Below are 6,947 nucleotides of genomic sequence, written 5' to 3' on the forward strand. Positions count from 1 at the left end.
TGACCGCACTGCACGCTATTCCAGACCGGAATGGCGTCTGCAGTGCAGTCACCGTTAGTTTAAACCCCCCTCCATGGCTGTGATTGGTCCGTCGGTCCGACGGACCAATCACGGCCTTTGGGGGCGGGCGGGGTGAGGTGGGGTGACACCAGTGTCACCCTTACACCCCGCGGTGATTGGTGCTGTACTTTACAGCACCAATCACCTCCGATCCCGTGTCACCGGCGAACGTTATTCGCCGGTGACACAGGAAAACGCTGTGAATGGCTGTTCACACTGAACAGCCAATCACAGCGATCGCCGACGGGGGGGCGGCATCGCAGCCCCCCCTGGGCATGCAGGGACATGTCTGCTGTCAGGGACAGCAGACATCGTCCCTCTGTCACTGCGTCTCTAGACGCAGTGACAGTTAGAAGTCATGACGTATATATACGTCATGTGTCGGGAAGTACTTCCCGGCCATGACGTATATATACGTCAAATGTCGGGAAGGGGTTAAAACTATTATTGTATTTACTCTTTCTTTCCACACCATGCTGCTATTTTCTGGGCAGCCAAATGACAAAAGGGAGAAGTTCGCTCGGACCACTGTAACAAAAGACATAGAAAAGAAGTACTGTACTTAATATATTTTCTTCCAAATCTACATTTTGGCACTTATATTTTCCAAAACATTTATTGTTTGCTTTGCACAGTTACCTTGAAAGACAATCAAATATACCCCCACCTTATGAGTCTCAAAGTTAAGTTAAAAAAAAAAGTTACCACTTAAGCCCCGTACAAACGGGGGGAGATATATTGCTCAGCAATATATTGCTAGCAATACATTGCTGAGCAATATATTGCCCAGTGTCTCCTTTTCATCAGCGACCAGAGATGGTCGCTGATAAAAAGGAACCTCTGCCGGCGGTGCCGCAGAGGTAATTAGCTGGTCGCAGGAGCAAGTTCCTGCGACCAGCGATTGGAAAGGGGCAGAGAACGGGAGCGCACACCCGGCGATTTATCGCCGGGGCACACTCCCAATCACTGGCAATATGGTCGCCAGCTACCATATTTCCAGCGATTTCAGCCCCCATTTCCCCCGTGTGTACACAGCATTAGACACCTGATTATCTTTCTCCGCTGCTGGCTGATGTTTGGGTATCTGAGAAATGGCATATGTATAAACCTGTTCAACAATGAATAATTGGCAGCTAGTCATTTATTAACATGCAGAGGATGCTTATTTGAATTATGTACATTGCAGATTAGTTCATGGTACCTGCATCACCATGTTAATTGGGATTATTATAAATTCATGTTTCAATGTATTACCTTTCCTGTTCACAAAAATTGGTGATAACAAGTGTGAAAGCGACAAAAGTGTGCTCATTGTTCATTAAAAATCATCCCATGCTCTGATATTTGACCAGATAATAAGGCATCAGTGATGAATACAAGATTTTATTTGTCACTGCCTAAGTAATTGGGTGTACACAAAACATGCTGAGTTCTATTGGTGTTTTATATGTTATTTAATAATATGTTACAGCCTCTTACTTCACATAAAATTTCTATTTTGTATTCTGCAATGCTTACACAAGAAAGCCGACTAATTGAAATAAACCTATCTTTTAGTTTAGCAGCTATAAGCCAAAATGACCCTTTTATGATAAGCATATTGTATAATAGCATGAAAAGCAAAGCCATTTAAATCTCTGTAAAACTTCTGAGATTTTATGCATCCTTGTAATACAGTAGTTAACACAATATTCATATAAAATTTGATTTTTAAGAGCATAAAATGCTAAGTATTTTCAATTGCTTTGCAGTATTTATGTTTTGAGTGTTACTGGTTCCATTATATATTTTCAATACGTGTTAAGTTAATAAAATAAATGTGCATTTTTTTATTTAGATTCAATTGTACATATATATTTTTCCTTTAAAGCTGTACTATGTAATATACCATGATACATACAATATAATATTTAAAGAACATATTTTAACCAAATGGTCAGTCTCATTTGACAAAGTAGCATAGTAAAGGATTTTGCTAAAGAAAAATCTATTTCAATGATGATATTTAGAGGAATATTTATCAAAGTGGTAATACATTGTTTTTGTGTAAAATGTTAAGATCCTCCAAAAACCTAAATTGTCAGAAGATATGCACATCAAGGGGTACATTTACTAAACCTTCTAAAACTAAAAAGAAGTAATGTTGCTCATAGTAATCAGATTCTGTCTATCATTTCTCTACTACATCATAGAAAATGGTAGAAAGAATCTGATTGGTTGCTACTGTATGGGTAATATTACCTCATTTTATTTATAAAAGCTTTAGTAAGTTTACCCCAAAGTCAACAGTTTTTGACAGGTCTGGAATTGGATTTACCAATTAAAATTTTTTAGACTTGTAAATTCATATCCCATAGGAAAATTATGATTTTTCTAATTGAAAGCTTTGCAATGTTTTGTCTTGTACAGTACATATATTATGCACTAATTTACTTGTTAGATTAAACTGCAACTAATAACATACATTGGGGATACATTGCTAATTCCACCTTAATGTTCTTAAGCCCCGTACACATGGGGGAGATATATTGCTCAGCCATATATTGCTAGCAATATATGGCTGAGCAATATATCGCTCAGTTTCTCCTTGTCATCAGTGACAAGAGATGGTCGCTGATGAAAGGGAACCTCTGCCGGCGGTGCTGCAGAGGTAATCAGCTGGTCGCAGGAGCGAGCTCCTGCAACCAGCGATTAGAACGGGGCTGAAAAACGGGAGCGCGCACCCGGCGATTTATCGCCCAGGCACACTCCCATCACTGGCAATATGGTCGCCAATAATATCGCCCCCGTGTGTACACAGCTTTAGAGTACCAATATCCAAGTGTATTGCTTCTTTTTTCATTATCTGCCCACTGGAGGGTTTAGATAACTTTGCTAACAATTCTCAGTGTGGCTAAGTGTTTGATTTCTGGGCATTGAAAGAGTTAAAACCCTTCTTCCTGCCGGAAGACCTTTCAGGTCATATGCACTAATTTAATGCTGCTACTACCTCTTGAGGGAAGCAATGAGCAAATTAACAGAATATGAGATCTGAGTCTCAGCTTGGGTCCTCTCACCAGGAAAAAAGGCAAAATACTTCCAGCTGTTTTCGATTAAAGTACAGCAGCAACAAGAATCTCAATTGCCTGGTGGGTTGCCATGTATACAGAATGCACTTAAGACAGATGTCTTCCTCTGCCTCCAGCCATCCGTGTGCATGGTCCCAATATCACCCTGGCCCAGCAACAGTTTCCTTATCTAGGATTTCCTTATCTAGGATTTCCATATCTAGATTTTAGTCGACCTAGTCTAACAACTTGCTGGTGACTAACTGATCCACACACGATAAATATGTCCCATTGTGAGAAACTTTAAAACCTCAAGTTAAAAAGCCCTTTGCAGAAACACTTGTTCCAAACATTAGTAAACTCAGCCTTATAATATACAACATGCACATTTTTATGCAAATGCGATCTGTATTTCTGTGCAGTCCACAGTTATATTTTACACAGCAATTTAAAGTTGACCTGCACATGACAGAAGCTATGGTTACGATGGTGCATATTTTATATCTGCAATGCAATTCTAACGCTGAATCAGCCCCAATTTCATTAAATATGCTATATCTAAACAATTAAGCATTACAATTAGCTTACTATAGTTTCTGCATTGTATTTTCTATGAATCCTAATGAGCTACAGAAAACTGTAGTTTAATTATAATGCAATAAATATAAACTACAGCACACCTCACTGGTGAATGTTAACAAATCTTTGAATCATACATTTTAGTGCTTGATAAATGAATACAATATTACTTTTTTAAATTGCATTCCTTTCAAAAGTTTTTACGTTTAAATAAACATACTAAATAGAATAATCTTTTAGTTTGGCCTTGTTTTAAAAACAAGGGTAATCGCACATTTATATATTTGTTTCAAAAAAACCTTGCAACATCGGATCTTTTTTCAATATGTTCATGACTGAACAGCTGTAGGGAAGGAGCTGTGAAATGCCATAAAACTAATATGCTAATACCACTGGGGGTATCTATAGGATAAATGCCTCCTGGTGGCATCTATGATCTAAGTATGTCTGAAGATGCAGCACTGGATCATCATTGCAACCATTGTGACTATTGATGATGCTGTTTGCGGCCCTCTGTTATCTGCATAAAGATTGGTTATGGGAACTTCTCCGATGGGACCAAGAAGTCTGTTCCTGATAACATGCCCTTCGTTTTGTAGAACAGTCCTGGTCACATACCACTTCACTCTCAAACATCACAGCATACCAATTATACTGCAGCTAAGGGGGAACTGACTGCCATAACTCGAATCCCAATCTGCACATCTGCAAAATGGGTACTTCCCCCTGATCAACTTTATGTATAAACCATCACGTGTTCATCCAAATGAGGCCGATAGTGTACTATTATTATGATTGCTTATTTATATGGGGCAACAAGGGCTTTTACAAATTACATAAACAAAGGAGTCAAATAAGAAAACAATTCTGTGTGAGTCAAGTCAATGGTATATAAATATTGCTGCAAAAGGTGCATATGATAATGAAATACTAATACAGGGTGGCAGAAGCTGAGTGTTAGGTGCTGTTGTAGGGAGCATGGTGTGAAAGACTAGGTAAGAGATAGAGAAATAGGCATTGTGCATGGGAGGGAATTCAACAGAGTGTGTGCAGCCCGAAGAAAGTCCCGCAATCATGTCCCGTAATCAAATTATCATGCTGCCAGTGTGATGCTGATGCAAAAAGTAAGCCAGAGCACAATTCTTAAAATAATTATTATTTATTTCAAACAATACTACATCCTGAGACAACATCTTCAGTTAACACAGCTCCTCAGTGTTGGATGGTAATACACAGCCCTGGGTATGGTGTTACAATCACTTATATGTTATGACATTTTCTACAGACACTCCTATTAGTGCTCCCCTGATACATCATATTGGATACACCTATGACTATGTATGGTCTTTTAAACTTTGTTTCTTCTTTGGGTTTCATGTTCGCCACAGGGTGACATCAGGGATATTCTGATTAATTGGTTACATGCTTTCAGCTGAACCAGACTACAAGAGAGAAATACACAGAAGCCAATTAAGCATGTACTATATACATGCATTTTTATTCCTGTTAATACAGCACATGACTTTCCGGGGTGTTTAAGCTAAACACCCCTAGTTCCTCTAACACACTGCTCTCATTGCCACACTACAGTAGTAGCATGTTTAGAGTTATTTCAATGAGTTTAGACTAGATTGATAAAACATACCACAAACTGAAACCAAGAACATAGAGCAAAGTTTTACTGATGTCTATACCTATCAAAAAATATGTTCCACTGGGGAACACTTCTAAACAATTAAGAATAACAAAAATCTTGACATACAGATTATATAGATAAATATTAATTTGGAAAGGTTTTTACATTTCAAAGTTCTTAATACTGTATTTGTTGTTCCAGTTATATTCTATAAACCATGTTCCTTAAAGTAGCCTGTAAATAATAAGGCACAGTACTACAGTATGGCCCTTATTCTGGTTCACTCACATAGGCAAATTCCTTCTCGAATGGACAAGACCATGTGTACTGCAGGTGAGACATGTGTTGATATATTTAGATTTGGATGGGTTATTCTGTTTCTGTGCAGGGAAAATACTGGCTGTTTCATTTTTACACTGAAATGAAGATCTCACTTTGAAGTAAAACCCCACCCAAATCTAATTATATCTGCACAAGTTAAATCTGCCCCCCCCCCCACAGTGCACATGGTTTTGTCCATTTGAGAAGAAAGTTGCCTTTGCAAGTGAACCAGAATAAGGTTCTATGTTTTAAATAAAGAATGATTATTGTGTTAATAATTTTAAATATATTTAGTAGAAATACTGTTATTATCATACCAGACACTACCTTTATAATTACGCCATTACGGCTAATTTTTGCAATTTGTACAATGTTATTTAAGAAGCATTTTTGAGTAGTCAGAAACAATTTCACACACAATTTAATCTAATCTCTTACCATCCTTTAACAGTACACTATTTCTAAAGCTGTTTTACCGAGCAATATGCACTGGACATATGGCAGCCATTGAATGCAATTAGACTTCCAGATTATCTTCTTGACAGTGTTTGTTTGTAACTGTTTCCTATCTTGTATTGTTCTTAATACTACTGTTTTCTTTTATTTTGAGACCATCTACAGTACATATTGTTTCCACTATTTTTATATATTTCTATTTAGTTTATATATTGAGAATGTTAAAATGAACTTGTATTTATAGAGGATTTACATTTTAACTCTTTTTTTCTTTTCACTAATTTTTTTGAGTTATGCAAATAAGAAGGGGTGCAAAAAAGATAAAGGGGGTTAGTGTGGGTTGAAGAATAAGAGGTGAGACGAGATATTCCCAAATGTCAAAAGTATATTAAAAAATAATAAATCTAAATACAGGGTTGTGCACAGAGACATATAGGCAGAATAGAATATCAGAAGGTTTACATAGAAAACAAGAGTAGTATGTCACAGGACAGATCCAATGTCAGATAATTCATTCAGCTAAAAGAAAAAGGACATTTTGCATCTGGAAAATATATAGCGCCTCCGCCTGACATATAAGTTCCAAGGATGATACTTCATAAGAGAGGTGGAGGATTAATAGAGTACAGGACCTTCAAAGTTCCCATTTGAAAATAGAAATGTGTCTTAATGATAACCTTACTAATAGAAGTACGGGGGAGACAAAAAATTCTGAGCAATAAAAACCCTGGTCGATATTAAATATGTTCAAGGTCATAGTGGTTGAATGCAAGACTTGTGTATAATTCCCTTAGAAGGGGCAATCACATAAATAATGCATGACAGTGCCTAAATGTTACATTGGCACG

The sequence above is a fragment of the Crinia signifera genome, chromosome 1 (assembly GCF_055691185.1).
Source record: "Crinia signifera chromosome 1, ASM5569118v1, whole genome shotgun sequence".
In the NCBI taxonomy this organism is placed as follows: Eukaryota; Metazoa; Chordata; class Amphibia; order Anura; family Myobatrachidae; genus Crinia; species Crinia signifera.